Here is a 22,375-nt window from a genome sequence, read left to right as displayed (position 1 = left end):
CCACCCTTTGGGCTTGAGCTAGCTTCTCGTTGCACCATTGAAGGCCCTTCCCTCCGACACTCATCCTTGCTTGAGTATTGAATTTCTTCGGAGGGGCCTTTGCTTCACATCGCTTTGCTTCGACAAGGAGGGGCTGCGCACTGGTTGCCGAGATGGGGCTAGGCGTCCTTGGCGTGGGGGTGTCAGGCGTCATGCCCCTCTCATTGATCTCCATCGCTTCAATCATAGCTCTTGCGTTCACTGGACCGGCCATTGTCGACGTCTCTCACGAGGTGGTGGTGTAGATTGAAAAGTATGAGAGAATAGATCTAACCCATGCCTCTATTTAAGTCCCGAAAAGACTTAGACGAGAAGTCCAATATCTCTTCGGTTTTGGCATGCGAAATCTATAAGGCACAGGTTTGAAATTTCCTTATCTCGTACCTACCAAAAATCGAGACCGAATCGCACACGAGGAGGCTAAGGCCGGCCGGCCTAGGGGTGTTGGGCCGGCCGGCCCAGGGGGTTTTTCAGCCCTCTGGACTCTAACTTTTTCCGAGGTGCTCACCAATAAATTAGAAGCCTATGTTTTACTCAAAGTTCGTTCAAAATAAAAATAAAACTATGAAAATAAAATCTAAAAGAGAGTATTTACAAACTTACCTTGCTTAATGTCGTTAGGCTTGACGTTCCGGTTCCTCCTCCATGGTGTATATGTCGATGTAATGAAGGGGCACGACGTCGGGCTCCAAGAATACCTTTAGTCGCTGTCCGTTCACCACATATTGGTCACCTTTCACATCCATAATTGTCACCACTCCCGTGGGTGAAACTGAGTGTACGACGTACGGTCCATCCCATTTGCATTGTAATTTTCCTTTGCCAAAAAGTTTGAATCTTGAATTGTAGAGCAGGACCTTGTCTCCTTCTTTGAATTCCTTGTTTTGTAATCGCTTGTCGTACCACCTCTTCATCCTTTCTTTGTAAATTGATGCACTATTGTACGCCTTCCATCTTAACTCCTCCAATTCGCTTATTTGGATTCTCCTTTTAATTCTAGCGGCTTCCGCATAAAAATTCATCTCCTTCATCGCCCAATACGCCTTATGTTCTAGCTCAACTGACAAGTGGCATGTTTTTCCATAAACAAATTGATAAGGTGTCATACCAATCGGGGTTTTGTGTGCCGTACGATATGCCCATAGTGCATCATCTAGTCTCTTCGACCAATCTTTTTCTCCTTTTACCACAGTCTTCTTTAAGATATCCTTCAATTGCTTGTTCGAAGTTTCCGCTTGTCCGTTTGTTTGGGGGTGATAAGCCGTGGACACTCTATGTTCAATTCCCAATTTCTTCAAGCATTTACCAAAGTCTTTGCCCGTGAAGTGTGTTCCTCCGTCGCTTATCAAGATTCTCGGGGCGCCATATCGAGGGAAGATAACCGATTTAATCATGTTTATGGACTCCTCCGTTGATGCCTTCCGACATGGCATAGCTTCAACCCACTTAGAAACATAGTCCACCATCACCAATATATGCTCAAACCCATGTGAGTTCACAAATGGTCCCATGAAATCGATTCCCCAGACATCAAATACATCTATTTGCAGGTTGTAGTTCAACGGCATGGCATTTCTTTGCGAGATATTCCCCGTCCTTTGGCATTCCGGACAAGTCGAAACAAATCTTTTCGCGTCTTCATGCATCTCGGGCCAATAGAATCCACTAGCCCATACCTTAGCTTGAGTTCTAAAGTGCCCATAATGTCCTCCATATCCCGACGAGTGACACTTCCTTAGAACTTCTTCACATTCCTCCCTCGGTATGCATCTTCTTAGGACTCCATCATCTCCATATCTATATAAGTATGGTGGATCCCAATAGTATTTTCTCTTTTCCGCGATCACTCTTTTCCTTGCATTCTTGTCCAAGTGATCCAAGGGCATCCCTTTTATTGCCCTTATTATTTCATTCATCCAACTATCTTTGTCGAGAATTCTATATAGGTGATCATCTCTCATTTGATCCTCGATAGGTTCTTTTCCATCATCTCCATGGTTCATCCTTGATAGGTGGTCGGCCACAACATTTTCTGCCCCTTTCTTGTCCCTTATCTCCACATCGAATTCTTGTAGCAATAGGATCCATCGAATCAAGCGTGGTTTAGCATCTTTCTTGGACAAGAGATACTTGATTGCCGCATGGTCGGTATAAACTATCACCTTTGAATTTACTATGTATGATCTGAATTTTTCGAAGGCGAATACCACGGCAAGCAATTCTTTCTCTGTTGTTGCATAATTAAATTGGGCTTCATTAAGAGTCTTGCTTGCGTAGTAGATAGCATTTACCTTCCCCTCTTTTCTTTGTCCAAGAACGGCTCCTACGGCGTAGTCGCTTGCATCACACATGATTTCAAAAGGTAGATTCCAATCCGGAGGTTGCATGATAGGAGCACTTATGAGGGATTGCTTGAGTATTCGAAATGCATGAAGACAATCACTATCAAAAATGTACTCCACATCTTTTTGGAGAAGTTGTGTCAATGGCTTGGTGATTTTTGAAAAATCCTTTATGAACCTCCTATAGAATCTGGCATGACCGAGGAAGCTCCTCAAAGATTTGATGTCCGTAGGTGGTGGTAATTTCTCCACTGTTTCTATCTTTGCTCTGTCCACCTCTATCCCTCTCTCGGAGATAACATGACCGAGAACAATTCCTTCGTTCACCATGAAATGACACTTCTCCCAATTAAGCACAAGATCAACCTCTCAACAACTTTTAAGAACTTTCTCCAAATTTACCAAGCAATTTTCAAAGCTAGTACCATGCACCGAGAAATCATCCATGAAAACCTCCATAATCTCTTCTATGAAATCTGAAAATATAGCCATCATGCACCTTTGAAAGGAAGCGAGTGCATTGCATAATCCAAAAGGCATCCTGCGATATGCAAAAGTTTCATATGAGCAAGTAAATGTGGTCTTATGTTGATCATCCGGATGAATAGGTATTTGGAAGAATCCCGAGTATCCATCAAGGTAACAAAAGTGTGAATGCTTTGCCGACTTTTCTAGCATCTCGTCAATGAATGGTAGTGGAAAATGATCCTTCCTCGTCGCCTTATTCAATTTTCTATAATCGATGCACATCCTCCATCCCGTGATGGTAGTGGAAAATGATGCTCCTTCTCATTTTTCACAACCGTGAGTCCTCCTTTCTTCGGAACGCAATGAACGGGGCTTACCCATTCACTATGTGGCATGGGGTATATTATTCCGGCATTCAACAATTTGATAACCTCCTTCTTCACCACATCACGCATAGCATGACTCAACCTTCTTTGATGTTCTACGACAGGCTTATATTGCTCCTTGAGTTGTATACGATGTGTGCAAAAAGCGGGGCTAATACCTTTCAAGTCGTTAATCGAGTAGCCGATCACCTTTTTGTGCTTCTTCAATAAATTCAGCAACTTCTCCGTCTCTTCCGGGAAGTCTTCCTCTATCACCTTCGCCATTCCTCGTTGATTTGGATGCGGTCTTGCTTTGTCGAACAATCTTCCGAAGTCAATTGGTATCCAATCCATTTGCTCGAATTCCCTTAGCGATTTGGCGGTGCCCAAGGTTCTTCCTTTCTTTTCCGGGTCATATTTCGTTGCACTCCGGATCGATGCTTCTTCATCATGGTTTGTCTCTATGACTTTTCCATGCTTCGGTTGTTCTTCCCTCACTTCTGATGCCTCTTTTCTGAAAATTCCAGCAAGCACCCGCACTTGAGATTCTTCCTCGGAGCTTACCGAACATCGTTTTTCCGAATCTCTTCGCATGGCCGCACCCTTGCTGATTTTTTGTAGGAGTTGGCCGGCTTCCGTGAGTGTTTTCTCCATGAGATCTCCTCCTGCACACATTTGAACAAATTGCATGCACTCAGAGGTTAGGGAAAAATAAAAGGTATGCAAGAGTACTTCACCGGAAAATCTGAGCTTCGGTCCTTGTTCAATAAATCCATTGAATCTACCACATGCTTGATCTATCCCTTCTTTTTCTCCTTGCGCGAAGTTGATCACTTGCTTCCGAATACGTTGAACCTTGCTTAACGGAAAGAACCGCTCGCAAAATTTCTTCATCAAGTCATCCCAATTTTCTTTTACCTCAAAGGATGCAAGTGCAAACCATCTTCTCGCTTCTTCCGCAAGTGAGTATAGGAAAAGATTCCATCTAAACCAAGCTAGCGGAACTCCGTCTTGTTGTACCGTGTTGCATAGCATTGTGAACCACTTGATATGTCTATATGGGTTGTCCGTCTCATCTCCTCTAAAGGGGTTTGCCGCCACCATCTTGATGATTTGAGGCTTGATCTCGTACTCGGTGGCTCGCAACACCGAATCTGATTTTTGCATGTCGAAGTCCTCCGATCGCGGGCTTGCATAATCCCTTAGTGATTTTTCTCCTTCCTCCACGTGTTGAATGAGATGGGCCGTCTAGACAATCAAAACAAAAACAAAAACAAAAATTTTCTAGAGAAAAAGGTTAGGTGTTAGTAACCAACAAAATTAATACAAAGTTAAACGTAGCAAAATCGCTTGTTCCCCGGCAACGGCGCTAGAAAAGCTTGTTGACGCTCCTTAGAGCACCAATTTACGTACCGCAAGCGCACGGATCGTGTTGCTTTTCCCTTAGAGTATTCCCCCAAGGTTTATCAATCCACGGAACAAGTGTATTACTATGCTTAACTAAGCACTAATGATGTTGGTAAAAGATCTATATTGAGTGATTGAGTGTGAAATAGATCTAATCTAACCAATCTAATCCAGTCTAGACTAGTGAGCAATGATAGGTGTGTGCACAAGATATGAAGAGCATTTGTCCATAGGGTCTAGGATCACTAGAGATGTAATCGCCAAGCTACGAAGAACGGATCTAATCTACCAAAGGTGTGTTCCAAGATCAAAATCTTTCCCTCCCGCATACTGTCACTACACCAGGATAATCGGTAACGAATCAACAAGAACACGATAGTTGATGTAATCTAAGTAAACAATGCAAAAGCAAAGCAAACCCAAAGCCAAGTCGTGAACTATTAGGCATCAAAACATCATCAACAAGAATTGTGATAGATCAATCTCATAAAGGATTCGGCAATTACAACTCAAGATCTCCTTACAACCCCATGAACAAACGAGGACTTTACCCCATGAAGCTAAGCGAAGCGTAGTCGATCATGGTGACGAAATCTCTGGCAAGGGATGGATCCCTTGCTGTCCTCCAACTTGCAGCGGCGTCGAGGGACGATGAGGCCTCCGATGTCGCCTTTCTCTTGTGTCTAACTCGAATGGATCTCTAAAACTCGTCTCTGGATGCTCTCTCTCTCTGCGATCTCTGCGATCTCTCTCTCCATCTGCCTTTGACGGCGGCTTCGGGGTATATATAGGCGGTTCTGGTCGGCAGTTTTGGTAAAACACAGATTAGGGTTGACGCATACTTCGCGCTGAAGAAAACTGAGGCTGATTGGGCCCCGGAATGGGCTAGGCCGACCGGCTCAGAGGGCCCCAAGCCGGCTGGCCTGGGCCCTTTTTGGCTCCTTTCGGTCCCATCTTTCGCGTGCGGCCTCTTCTCCTTATTCCTCATCTTAGCCCAGTTGTGACCATGCGTCAAAATATCTCCGAAAATGTCCAATTTCTTGCCAAAACACAACATGCTCCAAAATCCAGGACAAAATCGAAAACAGTCAAGTTCGGGTGCCAAGTGGCGGGTTAGTACATGAATCATCCCGAAGAAATTACCAAAACCACTCCAAATCATATAATAAAATGGGTACTTAAGGAGCGCCAACAGATGTTGTGCTTATCTTTGTATTATGCTTATAACAAATTGAGGCATTATTTATTATCTAGTACTTGTACAGTTACTTGTCAAGCCAATGTTATTAAGCATATGTTACAAAAGCCGATTTTGAGTGCTAGATTCAGAAAGTGGGCTTATGCACTTGGTGAGTATGATTTGGCCTATGAATTTTTGAGAGCTGTTAGAGGCCAAATTGTAGCGGATTTCATTGTTGAACATTGGATTAATGATGAGCATGATTTGAAAGTCGGCTATATTACTTGCACACTATGGAAGTTGTTCTTTGATGGATCGGCTTGTGATGATGGTCAAGGAATTGGTGCCGTTATTATTTCTCCGAGTGGCACTATTTTTGAATTCTCAAACCGATTGGAAGAAGAACGCACAAATAATCAAGTCGAATATGAAGCACTTCTATTTGGCTTGGAATTCATAGAATCAATGGGTGTTAAACAAGTAGAAGCTTATGGAGATTCACTTATGTTGGTGCAGCAAGTATCCAAGGTATGCCAATGTTACAATGGGTCTTTAAATGCATATCTTGATAGATGTCTTGATATTATCTTTTGCTTTAATGAATTCGTAATTCGACATATTCCAAGAGAGGATAATAAAAAGGTGAATGTTTTGGCTCAGCAAGCATCTGGTTACAATGTTACTAAGAAATATTTTAATATGAGAAAACCGATGCGAGCAACAGCCGAGATACTGGTTCTGGACGAACCGGTCAGACCGGGCGCTCCGACCAGTCTGACCGCCCAGACCAGTCTGACCGGTCAGATGACTGAAAATAGTGAGTCGGCCATTGCTTCTAATTCCAAGGGGAAGGCCGAGGTTGCTGATTGGAGGGTGCCTATTGTGATGTATTTAAAGGACCCTGGTCATGGTGTAGAAAAGGAATATTCGGCATTTGGCATTCAAATATATTTTGATTGACGATGAGCTTTATCGTCGAACCGCCAAAGATGTACTGCTTAAGTGTTTGGATTTTGATCAGGCCCGTCTTGCTGTGGGAGAAGTTCGTGAATGCATTTGTGATACACATCAATCGGCTCCTAAAATGAAGTGGTTGCTTAGGAGAGCCAGTTTTTATTGCCAACTATGATGGCGGATTGTTTCAGATATTATAAGGGGTGTGAAGAATGTCAGCAGTTTGGGAATATTTAGTTGGTACCTGCTGCATTATTGCATCCTATTATCAAGCCATGGCCATTCAGAGGTTGGGGGTTGGATTTCAATGGTTAGATTAATTCCCCTTCTTCAAAGGGACATCGCTTCGTGTTGGTTGCTACGGATTACTTCACTAAGTGGACCGAAATAGTTCCTTTGAAAAATATAACACATCGGGAGGTACTTGAGTTTGTTACAGAGCATATTATTCATAGATTCGGTATTCCTCAAACTTTGACGACGGATCAAGATTCATCATTTATTTCAAAGGAGGTACATGATTTTGCCGAATCTTATAAAATCAAGATACTCAATTCATCTCCATACTATGCTCAGACCAATGGTCAGGCCGAGTCTAGTAATAAGATCATGATAAAGCTTATCAAGAAGAAGATAGAGGAGAATCCCAGGAGGTGGCATGAGGTTTTGTGGGATCATCGTATATATAGACATGGTGCTACTAAAGTTACTCCTTTTGAGCTTGTATATGGTCAAGAGGTCATTTTGCCTGTTGAGGTGAATCTGGATGCTTATAGATTGGCTAAACAAAATGATCTCACCGCTGTTGATTACTATGACTTGATGATGGACAATATTGATAAAGTGAGCGACAAGCGGTTGCAAGCTTTGAAAGAAATTGAGAAGGACAAGTTTCGGGTAGCTAGAGCTTACAACAAAAAGATAAGAGCAAAATCTTTTTAGGTTGGTGAGCTAGTTTGGAAGACAATTTTGCCTCTTGGGACAAAGAATAACAAGTTCGGCAAGTGGGCGCCAAGTTGGAAAGGACCGTACAAGATTGTTATGGTTATCTTCGGCAATTCTTATATGGTGGAGACGATGCAATGAGAACGTCTTCCAAGGGCTCTTAATGAAAGATACTTGAAGAAATATTATCCCAGTGTGTAGCAAGACACTTGAAGACGAAGATAGCCGGTATAAGAGTATCGCCCTTGGCATTATTTTTAGCCTTGTGCTTTTCTGTGTAAATCATATATTCAGGCAAGTTTCTGGTACTTGCTTTTTGGCTTGCAAAGCTCACCAAAAAGACAGGGGGTATATGTTAGCAGCCAAAATTGACAAATGCCGAGGACGACCGGTCTGACCGGTCTGGTCCTGTGTAATCTGAGTCGAGCTAGATTTGTAATTTAGAGTCCGTTTGTAATCTTATTTGGAAGGAGTACGTCCTCCCAAGCCTATAAATATAAAGGCCACAGGCGATTGAGGTCCTTCTACCCAATCGAATCAATCAATCTACTATTTTTTTCTTCAAACCATAGCTTTTCCATCCTCGTGCTATTCTTTGCTCATCTCTATGGCGTTTAAGGGAGTCTTGGGTGGCCTGCCAACTCCATGACAACCCTAGATCTGCAAGCTCCGACGGGGTCCCTCCCGAGCTTGCGGTTTCAGGTCTTCGCGGTGCTCTCTGCGTCCAACCTGTCTGACCAGTTGGCGCAACCGGTTTGACTGGTCGCCGGTGGTCATTGCTGGTGTTGCGATCGTTGCGATACTGCGCGTTCTGGCACTTGTGTGTTGACTAGATTTGTGTGAACAGTTACAGCCTAAGGTCTTGATGTGGCTACATTTGGCAACCTGATTCTCTCCCAAAACACCAATTGGGGTCATCTCCCGCGTACTATGCGCGCCAAATAATCTTTTTCGCTGGATTGGTGTCGTCATGTGAAAAAAAGTTGGTTCGCTCTTGCTACTGCCATGTCCGCGCCCTTATTGATCTTTTTCGTCTGTCCAGGCGTTTCAGCTTCCGGGTTGTTTGCTATGTCCTATTATTCAACCGCCTTGATTAAAAATGTGACTGTGGCGGATCCACGTCGAAAATCAAAAGAAACAGATTCGTTGAGGAAAAATAATATAGTGGACCCACCGAAACAACTATGTGTGCTTATTTGAATTGTTTAGGAAATGGTTTATTAGGAATAGTTGGAGTGTATGATCTTACTCCCAATAGATATAGCAACTAGTCTTTTAAGAGTGATCCACCAATGTTAATGTGTAGATCAACTGAATAACACACACCGTATTAGGCAATTCGATCCAACTAGTTTACCAAGAAGAAATTTTCAACGTTTGACATGGTACATCTACTATGTTGTTTGAGTCGTTTAAAATAGGTGGAATTGCCAACTTCGTCCAAGTTTCACCAGAAGCTCAATTTTTTTCTCTCAACTATCCAAAGGTCTAATTTAGTCTTTCAACTTTGCATTTTGGATTCATTTTCATCCTTCCACTTAGGTGGCATTACACATCATCATGTCTACTAAGCTCCGCCCCCCAACCCTAAAGCAAATGTTTGTATTGCCCTCATATAATATCCTCAAGGTGTAGCAAAGTTCTTTTACGATGTACCCATTTCACATTTTTTTTACATGTTTGCAATTCAGTTCTATTTCAGATTAATAGATCTAATACTTGGCGAATTGCAAATTACAAGAGAAAAGCAAATCGCAGTATAAGAGATCAGATACTTAGCAACATAATTAAGAATGTTCTCAAATCCAAAGAGCAACCAACGCAAGCAAACACATGTTCAAACAACTATCAGGTTCAAAATTAAATTATAAGCAAATGGATGGGCAAGCCTGAAAAAACAACGAGATGGGGAAACGAAGCGGTCTCCACGGGCAAATTAGATGACGCTAAAACAAACATTTGTTTGACGGATTGGGGGTCGAATCTGAGTTCGCATGATGATGTGTACTAAGAACTGAAATGAACCCAAAATGCAAGTTCAAGAACTAAATTGGATCCTTCAATAGTTCAACGACAAAAATAAGCTTTTAGCGAAACTTTAGGGATGGAAAGTGCAATCACAGGGCTTTGAAGATGCTAAGTATCCCAAATCATGTCTACAAGTGGAAAAAGCTTTATATGGCCTCTAGAATGCACAAAGAGCATGGTATAAGAGACTCCAAGATTTTCTCATTGGAAGGTTTAAAGATTAGAAGCATTAATCACACACTATTATCCATGTGTATGGTAAGATGCTTGAATGGCCGATGTTGTCAAATATCGTCCTTAGAACCAAAAAAAATGGTTGATGAGTTGTGTGATCATCATTCTCAGGTTTATTTTGGTCTACTGGTATGCTTTTTGTCTTACAAGCTTCACGAAAAAACAGGGGCCATGTGTTGATGATCAAAATCAGCATTCTGGGAAAACTGGAGCATCCGGTTTGCCAAACTGGAGGGTCCGGTTTCTGGTAGATAGAATATGGGCAAAATTGGTCAAATTGAGCTTGCTCTGCTTGTTTCACGAATATTATGCCCATATGTGAGGTGCGGGCCATGGAGAATGTGTTTTGAAGCATTTTTAGCTAAATCGAGGTTATGGAGCAAAGAGATGAAGATGGTTGAGTAAATGGTGAAAAAGGATAAGAAGGTGAAGGCAAATGGTAGATTTCAAGCCTCCATGATGATGCCCTCACTACTACAGAAAGGCTAATTTGTCCCGGTGGGAAACGGAGGTTCCTCGCCCCTTGCCATGCATTCTCTATATTCTTTTTCCAAATAACGGAGCGCTGCCATATGAAAAGCACTAGATTTTTTGGACCGACGACCTACTCGAGTTGTGCCCTTCTCTCCAGAAGGACAACGATCACCCCCACCGGCGCCACTCCCTCCAGCTGCTGAAGCCATATTTTACTAAAAAATACCTTTATTTTCCACAAAATTATAAATTCTTACCATTACAATGTAAATATTATTTACTATTATAATTACAATGACCAGATTAATAACTCTTGCAAATAACAATGAAATCATATAAAAAAGACGAAATGTATCACTAATTGAAAGAAATCTCTAATTAATTGAAAGAAATCTCTATAACTTCTAATTACTTTGACACCCTTCAGTTCCAGGAGTACACTCTTTTCAATATCAAAAAACCATCTAGAAGAAAAATAAACCTTTATTTCTGAAAATGTATATGTCAGTAACCTCAACCCTGCGATGATGACACTGCCTTTCGGGGGGACACGGTGCGGTACAAGTATGTCACCAATCGGCCAGTCGCAGCACCAACATTTACGATTAATAGGCACAGCACTTGGCTCAGGCAGCGTGCTCGTTGATATGCTCTCAGTACAACAACGGCCATGCTGACTGCGTCAAATGCTGTCTTCTTATCAATCGAAAGTGCTGGTGATGCGACCAACCGATTCGCGACGTCCTTATAGCACATCGTGTATCCCCGAAAGGTAGTGTCATCACCGTTGGATGGAGATTACTGACGTATACTTGTTTCGAAATAAAGATTTTTTTAGCTTCTAGATGGTTTCAATGTGAGCCTGAATAAATACATCACTAGAGTGTCAAAATAATCCATTCATAATACAAAAAATTGTAATATACTCATTTCATTAATTCATTCATGAATACAAAAATCAACTATCCACAATATGGTCATATATACAAGTACATCACATGAAGTGTCTACACTCATTCTAAAAATTTCTACTATCCACATACTCATCTAAATCTAAAAGAAAATCACACCTACATATGCAATCTAGCTAAATGTCCAAGAAATGAGCTAGCTACACATTTTCTCTATTTCTAAAGCATGAAATGAGCTATACAAGCCAAGGAAGAAGAGAAAAACAAGCCCCAAACCTTTAGCGCCGATAGATGGATGGGGAATCAAAGATCTTCACAAATGTGGTGAAGAAATGAGCAAGAACTCCTCTCTCCCGAGCCAAGAACAGCAAGAAACAAGTGGGCTGAATGGATCGGGCGGGGGGAGAGGGAAGGGGATAAGGGGGTCAAGGAGTTTTGTCCCGGTTGGAGCCACCAACCGGGATAAAAGAGGGACAAAAGGGGGGTCTTTTATCCCGGTTGGTGGCTCCAACCGGGACAAAAGGCTGCGCGGGCCTTTTGTCCCGGTTGGAGCCACCAACCGGGATAAAAGGCCACCCTTTTGTCCCGGTTGGAGCCTCCAACCGGGACAAAAGGCCCCTGGTCCCCGCTGGCCCGGCTAGCCGTTGGACCCGGGACAAAAGCCACATATTGTCCCGGGCCCAAAGGTTGCCGGGACAAATGGCCTGGAACAAAGGCCAATTCTGTAGTAGTGCCTCTTAGAGACAATCAAAACGGACATATGGATCACATATTTCGGAGACCGGATGAAGAAGTTGTGCTATTCGGAAGATCACTCAGGCTGCCAAAACCGGATGATCCCAACCGGATGTTCCTATTTTGTATTCCGGATGATCCGATTTTGCTGTAACAGATCAGAACGTGTAGGTCGGTTTTAAGTCAGTTTCTGTTGGGTTTTCCATATGTATTCGACTTACCACAGGGGTAGACTGCCCCACCCTTTATATAGAAAGGGCCATGGCCGATTGAGGCACATCCTAAACGAATCAAACAAATTATATTTACTTTATATCATGTTATTCCCTTTGCCCTACTTTTCCAATCTCTTCTTGTTGTCCATGTCCTGATCTCCATGACCACGGGGCGCCTTAGACTTGCTAACCGACTTAAGGCACACCGACGACGCTCATGCCCTGACAGGGCCCCTCCCGGGGTCGATGGTTTTTTGCTAGTTTGATCGTAAACTTGTCGTTCTTCGCCATGTAAGTGTATTTTTTACCCCTTTGCTGGTTTGCTCGTGAACCTCGCCGCCCGTCACCGCGTACGTGTGGCGATTCCTCTATTTTTTGTCGACCCAAAGAAAACCAGACCATCCGGTTTCGATAGACTCAGGCCAAGTGCTGGGCTCCGGGTTGCGCGTGGGCGTGCTCGTGTTTAACGACATTTTTTAGCTCAACAGTACCATAATGAAAGCCAAACCCAAGCGGATGCAGCTTAAAAGTCACCCTCCGCCTCCGTGTCGTGGGGAGATACCGACGGGGGAAGACGGTCCGGCCCACCTCAAGGCGGGGCCCATTCCCACGTCCTCACCTCCTCCGCTTTTGTAACGGGGATCGAAAAACTCTGGGCCGCTCTTGCGGCCCAAAAGGGGAACCCTGCTTCTCTCACCTCTAGTCTCTTTCACTCAAGGGAACACTTTAGTTCCGTAGCGCCCTCCTAGCTCAGGGCGGCGCAACTCAAAAATCCGCCTCCGAGCCCCGACGGCGTGCTTGCAAGCGAACACGAACAGCAGAGTCAACTGGACAGTTGTTCATGTTCGAGAAAAGCGGGTACTTTATGAAGAATTTTTATTGGCATCTATTCACTCCCCTCTAGCTAATCGCCGATCTCCATCCTACAACTCTAATCGAGCTTCTGAATCTCTCCCAGCATAACTCTGCTACATGGCCATTATGCATGCGCAAACACCGCTCCCAGGTGCTAGGCCCAGCTCCTCTCGATTCCGTTTGCCTCAACGTAGTAGCACTTAACCAAGGTGATTAGAGCCTCCTTCACACGCAGGAGGAATGCTTTCCAAGAAAACATAGAGTGGATTGTTCCATTCCTGTATTTTATACAGGAAAGGAAAGGAAGCTTTTTTGTTGGAAAGGAAAGGCTGAACCCTCTGTTCCAAACGCTAGTGATGTAAGCAGAATGCGGGAAGCAATTTCTTGGAAAAATCCTTTATTTTAAAGAAATCCTTTCGGGATCCACATCACCTTTTTTTCTTTTGCGAACTGGGATTCACATCACCTTTTTTCATTTGCGAACTGGGATTCACATCACCTTTATCCCAGAGTTGTTCCTTTTTAAAATATAAACGGCTATGTCAAGCTTCAATCTCACGGGAGATGCTTTTCCAAAAAAAAAAAGAAAAAAACTCAAGGGGAGATCCCACGAAGACCTCGTTCGACACGATGGCACTGGTCAAAATTACACTGGAGACGTTCGCCCCTCTGTCCTCTGATGAACTGTAGGAGACTACTAGGAGGTAAAAGTTTGGGATCGCTGACGCGTGGAAGCTGGAGGTTGTGGTAAAATATTACAAACGACCAAGCTAGAAAAATCAACGATGTCACTAACTAACGGAAACTCCAAAAGCTTGAGAATATTTTAGGGATATTGGCAAAAATCATTTTTCGTTGTTAATCTTCGAAATGAAAGGTAGATTTTCTTTTTGTTTTGCGAGAAAAAGTGAAAGGTAGATGCAATCAATTACTATGTAATGAACTGACGAGATTGGGTGAGATCAAGTGACAAGTACTAAGAGCATGGTTTATAATCGCGCCGGCTGCGGGCTGGGAGGGAGGTCATGATTGTGGCGGGTCCCATTAGCTGCACCAATAGAATGGGTTGCAGAGCCTCTCAGCCCGCTTGCACCGGCGCTTGACGAGACGCCCGGTTGCTTCTCTTTCATGTGCTACGTAGACTCTCAGCCACTTCTCAATCAGTCATAATACTTGCTCTAACCCGGCGGCCTGCATAAAGCTGATGAATGTCAGGCACCGAAAATCCTCCGTCTTCAGCGAAGTGACGAACCCACCAAGGAGGACCACCGTTGACCACAATAGCGCCAGGGAGACAACCAATTTCAGGGCCTTCAGCATATATACCCGAACAAGTGCGTATCAATTCATGATCCGTACTTCTGGCAAACTCGGCAGCCTCTCGTTCCCAAAACACTTCCTTCTCCAGCTTCTTACTCCGGCTTCTATATTCTCTTGCCATCTCCGAAGAAGATGTTAGGTCTACTATTCGATGTGGATGAGGAAGCAGAGAGCAGGAAAGGTAGGTGCTGTTAGTACTTCAATACTAGAGCCACTTACGAGTTTTCTTTTTTTTTTACTTGCGAGCACATGGACAGCTGTTAGTACTTCAATACTGCAGCCACTGAGAATTTTTTGAGTGACAATAATTGCTTCCGGGCACGCGGATAGGACTGACCGCGTCAGTCAATCTATTGGTGAGACAGCGACCAACGCACCAACCCAACTCGTGACAGTGAGAAGTGGAGCTTGTTTTGAGTGACAAAAGGTCAATTGCCCCGAGAATCCGCAGGGTTCTCCATTCATGCACACCACACAAGTAACACTGTGTAGTTGCAACTGTTTACCGCCACAAGGATCAATTGTTTGATTCTGCATTATTCATGTCCATGCCTTAGGAATCTACTTTGGAACACATTTGTACCTATAATTAAATATGGACATGTACAAAAGTCACTATGCAAATGTGAAAACGAGCTCACCTTATAATCAATTGTTGTATCCACAGGTGTCTTGTCCTCATCACGGAGTACCTGTTTCACAGCTAGGATATTACTTGGCCCCGGAGTATTAGCAACTGGATGCACAGTCTTGGTGACATCGGTAGCTTTTTCATGAGCTTGATGAGCCGATGAAGTAGTATTGATCGGGATCGCGCTTGGAACTGATACTGGATTCACCATGACATTGGGGTCAGTATAACCGATATCGTCTTCTAGATCAATTATCGGCACTCTATACTGGTCCAATCTGGGTGGGAGGCATTGCCGATACTGGGCTTGAAGGGGTTTGAGATTGGCGGCTCTGGAAAATGGAACTTGTCAATACTCAAAGATTCATTAAACTCAGGAAAGAGGAAGATTTTTTAAGACTTACCTGATCAGATTCCATCAATGAATCTTCAAGGTTTTCGGTCGGCATCGGAGGAGGGGATGGTTGCTTTCTGGTGCTTCTTGCCGATGCCGGTACACTTTGCGACTTCTGCAAAATTGATCGACGTGGTTGGTGTTAGGGAAGATTTGTGATCAAGGGGAAAAAGTTGCAGTTGCTACTTACCAAGCCAATTGTTCTGATTCTCTTAGTTGACTGCTTTGGAGGGGCAGGAGTTTTCCTCTTCTCTGCACGATCAATGTCTGCTATGGTGGGTGCGCTTCTGCCTATGTATGGGATAGCCGATGGAGGAAGGTATTGAAGTTCTTTGCCACTTCGGCTCACGGAAGGGGGATTAGTTGATTCCTGAAGGAAGTGTGAAATTCAGTCCGAAATTGTCGTGAAAGTATGAATTTGAAGGGCTAAGTCAGTGTACCTGTTCTTCGACATCTTCATAGTTGGCATCAATTGATTGGCAATATGAGCTCACTAGGACGTCGAATAGGTGAGACTGCCATTCTCCTCACCAATTTGCAAATAGATCCGTATGAAACAGAGTGAAGTGCCAGGGAGAGATATCGATGGCTTCGGCAGCGGGCACAAGTTGCTTAATATTTCTGAAATGCATCGGTTCTTTAAGAGGGTGCCTGGGTCTGATTCGATCAGCAAAAAGGGCACTGATCGGCAGCTGACCGAAGCCTAGTTGACAAGCCGCTGCTGATGGATAGTAAGATTCATAAGAGGGCTTCTTGACGTCAGATGGATAGAAATTCACATGCAAGATGTCTGGGTTAATCATCTCTTTGACAAGTTTAGCAGTACCCTAGTCATCCAGCAGATCATTGAAGTCAAAATTAAATGGGAACTCGAATTCAGAGGCTATCTTGTCTATGTACGAGAACCAAGTCATGGTGCCATCGTCAAATTGGTTGTAGAAATACTTGAACTAGAACATGAAGGATTATGTGGTATACATGGCTCCCCTCACTGCCGATGCCACCTCTCCGAATGATTGACATCTTCTGGTGCGAATTTGTTCACCTTTGGCATAGTCGACTGGAAAAGTCATTTGCCGAAGACTGATTGATGCATTGATGGACTTGTGGAAATGGAGGGTTAGCCACATGTTGACGAGCCACCAAGAGCCGCCGGGATTGCCGATTGGCTTGCCCATCAACAAATTTGTTGCTACTTCATTGAGAAGAGAGTAAGCCGATCCTAGCAGGTGTTTGCCTAAAGCTATCTTCTTGCCACCAGTTATTGCCTCTGCCATTGCTTGATAGTCTGAGTTTGGAGTGGTCTTTCTACCGAAAAAGATGAATCTGTCCAGCCACATTGTAATGAAAGCCATATGCTCTCGAAGGGTGACTGGTCCTTTCTTCTTATTGTTCTTGGAGATGAAGGTTTTCCAACTCCCATAAGTATGCATCTTGAATTCAAAAGAGGACTAGGATGTTCAGTCCTGTGTTCATGAAGACATCCGCCAGAGTGATGGTCATCGGTCCGTTTCTGAACAAATAACAATTTAGAGCCGATGACCAGAAATATGAAGATGCCATCAGTAGTGGTTCATGTCTGGTCATGTCATAAAGAGAGAGAGAGCCCGCGCGCCCCAAGCATTGAGCAATTCCCCATGTTTCCCATAAACCGGAGTACGTTTTGGCTACCCGATGATACCAATCTCTCCATCCGGGCTCTAGGGTTGGCCAAGACGAGAAAGTGCCAGACCTTCTATTCGGATCAAAGATGCCCTGCTTGACAGGGACCCTATGGGTCTCAAGGTTAATGAAATCGATAGGGTCTGTATCACCCATAGGGCCTAGGTAGCACATGCCCGGCTGATTCGCCAGCTGGATGACGATGTGGTCTTTCAAGAACTACAGAAGGGAATGGAGGTGTCAGAAAATGAATGGATACCTCTGGAATTGAAGCCTCAATGACTGCACAAGTTGACATTTTTGAAGAACTTGAAGCTTTGATGGAAGATTTCGGTGAATTCTTATGGTTGGCGGATTGCGAGGCCACTGTTGCTAAGGGACGAGTTTGAGAACAGAAGGAGAGGCCTCGAGTATTTATAAGATCCAGATTGGAGGGGCAATTTGGGATTTCTATGTTGATATATGCGGCGGAATCCAGGTAACGGCATTATTTGACTCGGTTTCCATGGCGCGTGAAGATGAAGAGGTAGTTGCTCTGTTTTGCAGAAGGGACCATTGACAAAAGAGGAGAATTTCGAAATAAAATTTTTTTATTTCGAAATTGGGGGGCATGTGTGTTGACACTCCTTAGACTAAACGAATTACTCTGCAAGCGCACAGAGACCGATTGTAGCTTTCACCTAGGAGTATGCCTGGGATATCAAATTCAAGGAACGATAAGCTTCGACTAGTGGTCTGGAGCGATTCAGCTGGACCCGCCAAGGAGAAGAGGTACCAGGGTAGAGGGTTTATCTCCAGATAGATTCCTAATTACTAAGATTACCTGATAGACTACTGACTTGATCTACTTCGGCGGCCTAAGAGAAGGACTCAGAAAGGGATGAGAAGGGAGTTCGACGTCCTTCGACAACTACTGCTATGAAAGCACCTGAACGTGGTGGACTACTAGGGACGGACAAGACTATCACCACTTGCCGCCTACCACTGCGGTACCGTGGGGTGGAACACAACCCGAGATAGCTAACCAAGCCTAAACACCATGCCCACAGCTATTGAGCTAGTTACTCCTACCGTGTACTAACGCAGAAAGTAACCTCATATAAGTAGAATTTGCTACTTACGCAGACTTAGGATCCCGCAGATCAAAGCAAGTAACTAAACAAGTAACTTAAGTGAAAAGTAAAACTAGTGAGAAACTGAAGATAAATGAGAAACTTACTTGATTATAAATTCCCCTGAGGTAGGTACAAAGTTGGGGTAAGGTCGAGTGACGGGGGTATAAACACGGGACCCCTGACGGGCCCGGCTTGTGCAAGGGGAAGCCCAGCAAAATTACTGGGCCATGGACAGGACGGCCCACTGACCAGTGTGGAAAGCTGTCTTCGTTCCTAAGCCAACGGGTCCAGGAGCCCAACCTCCTGGGACACGTGGCGGCCCCCCGACCTGACGCTCCGGGTCAGAGCCATACCGGATGACCCTGGACGTGCGCCCCAAGGATGCCGCTCCTCCTGACAAGCGTGCCAACCAAGACAGGCCCCGTGCAGGCTCCCCGATGCCAGCTTTCCTTATCTTGCGGCACGGGCTTAGGCTACAGGACTCTCTGACAAAGGGCAGCAACGCTTGCATGGGCCCCGCGACACAATAGGAGGGGGCGTCCACAGGCGCTGCCTCCCACCGCGGTAATGATGGTCGCCTCTGCGCACCATTTCATTACGCCAGCGAGCGTGACAGGACGCCCCTGGCTAGGCCTCGGTAAGGCACCCCTCACCGAGTGCGCCGTCCCGCTGGCAGGGACTACGCAAGAGAGGCATGAGATAGCTTCGCAGATAAGGGACGTAGTGTAACATCCCAAAAATTCACCAAATTAAATCACGCACTAAATTTTTTCAAAAGTTTTTCGTCGTTGAGCTCAAATCATTTTTCCTACCCGATGTCCCAAAAAACTGGTCCCGACATCCGAATCCATCGCTGTCCCGTCTCCCTGTTCGTCCTCGTCCCGCGCGTCACGCCCGACCGGCGCGCGTGCAAGTCCAGTCGCGGTCGCAGCCGCGATTCCCGCCGAGTCTCTCTCTCTCTCTTCCTTTTCTTTTTTCTCTTCCCTCCGTTTTTCTTTTTCCCTCCCTCTCCTTTCTTTCTCCCTTCCTCTCTGCCGTGCACGGCCACGAGGTGGCTCGCCGCCGCCACCCCACGCGCACCACGCGGACGCGCCGCTCGCCGCGCCGCCCGCCGAGCCGCACAGCACGCATAGCGCCCCGCCTCGACGCTCGAGCCCGCACAGCTTGACGCCGAGCTCCACAGCCTACCCCTCCACGTGCCCACTGCCCAAGCCGTCGCTTCGCTGCGGCGAGTCGCGCCGCCGACGCTCGCAAGCGGCCGAGCGCCATTAATGGCGCCCCGTCGAGCTCGCCGGCCGCCACCACCACAGCGCTCCTCCCCCACCGTCTTACCTCGCCTATAAATGGGCCTCCCATCGCGCTCCCCACCACCACAAACCCTTCCGCCGCTGCTAGCCCCTCCCCTCGCCTTGCAGCGCCGCCACCAGGGCCACCTCCGCCCGCTGCCGACAGCCTTCGTTGCCAGGCCGCCTCGCTCCATCCCAGCCCTAGATAAGTAGGGGAACCGAACCCCCTCATCCCTCTCCCCATTTTCCCCCACTTCCTGGCTGCCACCGCGCTCCACAGCGCCGCCGCCCGCCACCCACCGGCCTCCGTGGCGCCGCCGCCTCGTCGTGCTCCGACCCAAAACATGGTGCGGGACGGGATCCCCTCGTCGCCCTCCCCCTTTTTCCCCTGCTCCCGCTTGCTGCCGTACCCCAGGGCCGCCGGCCCAGGCACCGCCGGCGCCTTGCTCCCCCTCCTCTGCTTCACGGGAGGGAGGAGGAAGAAGAAAGGAAAAATTGCCTTGAGCCCCCTCCCTTTTCCCCAATTTCATTAAGAGCCCTTTTCCCTTTATGATCTTTTTCCAAATAAACCCTCCCTGTTCTCCCTATCTAAAAACTAACCCCTCCACCATACAAAAACAATTACACATAGGTCCCTCCCCCTTTCCGGATTAGCAAGAACATTTTTAAATATTATAATCAAGTCCTTTCACTCTCAAAACTAATTACAAACAGGTCCCTGACTCCTTATTTAACCCCTAAACCTCTTTGTAACCTATCATTTCATGCGCCAAACAATCTCCGATCGACTTGAAACTTTACCACGCCATTCCTACCATAGTTTTGGCCATGCCATTAGGAAATCGCCTAAAAATATTACTCCTATCTCCCTATCTTAATTCTTTCCGATTTGAGCTCAACGATAAAACCTTTATTTCTTTTTCTTAATTGTGTGTTTGTTTGTATACGTCGTAGATCACGGTGTGAACGAGGGGAAACCCGTCGACAAATAGTACTGCGAGCAAGTGAACGAGGACCAATTTCACGATCCCGAACCCGAAGTTCAGCACCTCGTTCAGGACTTCCCGGAAGGCTTTGAAGACGGCAAGTTCAATCTCATCCTTTGATGCATGTTTTGTCCCAATTTTTATGAACACAACCTATTGGCTTGTTTTACAAAACTGCATATGTTTTGCCTGCTGAAAACATGGTTGCATAGCCACCCCTTGATTTATTATAACCATTCCTTGATCACCTAGATTAATGTCTGAATGTAATTTGTTTGGACGTTAATCGCTGCTATAACGCTTAGAACCTTAAACACAATACAACTTGTTTTATAAAAGGAAAAATGTGTGAGTGTGTGGGAAGGGAAAAATGTGGAATTTCGAAATATGAGATTAGACGAGATGGATGGCACTTCTGTGTGAACTGCCGAACGGTGTGCTCGTGCCTGTGTGGCAGAGCAAGGAAGGGAGATATCCATCTTGTCACAACTAAGGACCGAGTTGGTGTGTCATCTCACCTAACTCCACTATCGTGCAAACCACTCGATCGTTGAATGGGCAATAGCTTAGCATAAACCCCACTAGTTGGTCTGATAGCCATCAGGAGAGCTAAGAGCAACGGGTGATCAAGGAGAAAGGATTAGCTCTGTGTGATATGCCCCGATTAAAACCTCTGTGATAGGTCAATGACCCCTTGGTGGATCCCGTGATGGCTAGTCAGGTCTAGCTAAGGTGGGTGATGGCTTTGTTGGGATCTGCACCGACACTACGGCGATCGAGTTGTGGTACTCTGCTTGTGGGTAAAGTTGCACACCTCTGCAGAGTTAAGAATCTATTCGAATAGCCATTCCCACGGTACTGGGCGAGTTACGGTGTGGTCACATAACGAGTGTTTCTTCTGGGAATGGATGGGTTGGCGTGAGTTATTTTGGAAAAGTGTTCGGCAGTTGTGCCATGTGCTACGGCGGACGAGGAGTCCGGTAGCAACTTAAAACTTGGATCCTGTGTGGATCAACCCAACGTGTTACATAGTGCAAGACAATTTCTTTTGAAATCCCCTTTCTTTCAAATAAACCCCTGCATAAAAATTAGCTTTCGGCAAACTAAACCCTAGCCTTATCCTTGAATTATCCTGTGCATTATATTATGTTCATACCCCTCCGTGGGTGTGGTTGGACTTGTTGAGTACGTTTGTACTCACCCCATTCTTAATTTTTACAGAGGAAGATCCAGACTTCATTCCCGAAGACGTTGAGTAGAGGTTCCGTCCTGCACCCAACCTTGCTTGTGGATAGGGTCACCCGCAGGAAGTTCCGCATGGCGCAAGACTCTGATGACCGCCTCTTCGTAGTTAATATCGTTGTGTGGGTGTAAGTTGTTATTCTCGCGATAGTGGCGCTTCACTGCCCACTTCCGCATAGAGTTGTACGGTGATGTACCATCTGATGTAATAAAAGTGTTATCAGCCTCCTGGGACTAATATTGTATCACTTTTAAGTCTTCTCTTATGAGGGGACACTTCACGTAGGCCCAGGCGGACAAGACCGGAGGTGACCCCCGAGCGATCGTCCGAGTGATAGCGCCGTCCCGACTGAGCCAGGATGAGACAGCGCCGGGACAACCTGTTGCCCAAGAAGATTGCCAGGATCAAGCCTGCCCACTCCCGACCGACCGAGTGGGCCCCGACAACTGGCAAGAACGAAGGGCACCCCAACGGTGCCAAGACACAGCACTAGATATATGTAAATGGGGGCCCCACCTTGGACTATAAAAGAGAAAGCCCCCCACGTAGGAAAGGGTCGGACTCCTAGAGGTTCGACACTGCTTGA

Source organism: Panicum virgatum, chromosome 1N, assembly GCF_016808335.1.
Source record: "Panicum virgatum strain AP13 chromosome 1N, P.virgatum_v5, whole genome shotgun sequence".
NCBI lineage: Eukaryota > Viridiplantae > Streptophyta > Magnoliopsida > Poales > Poaceae > Panicum > Panicum virgatum.
Note: the sequence above shows the minus strand (reverse complement) of the source record.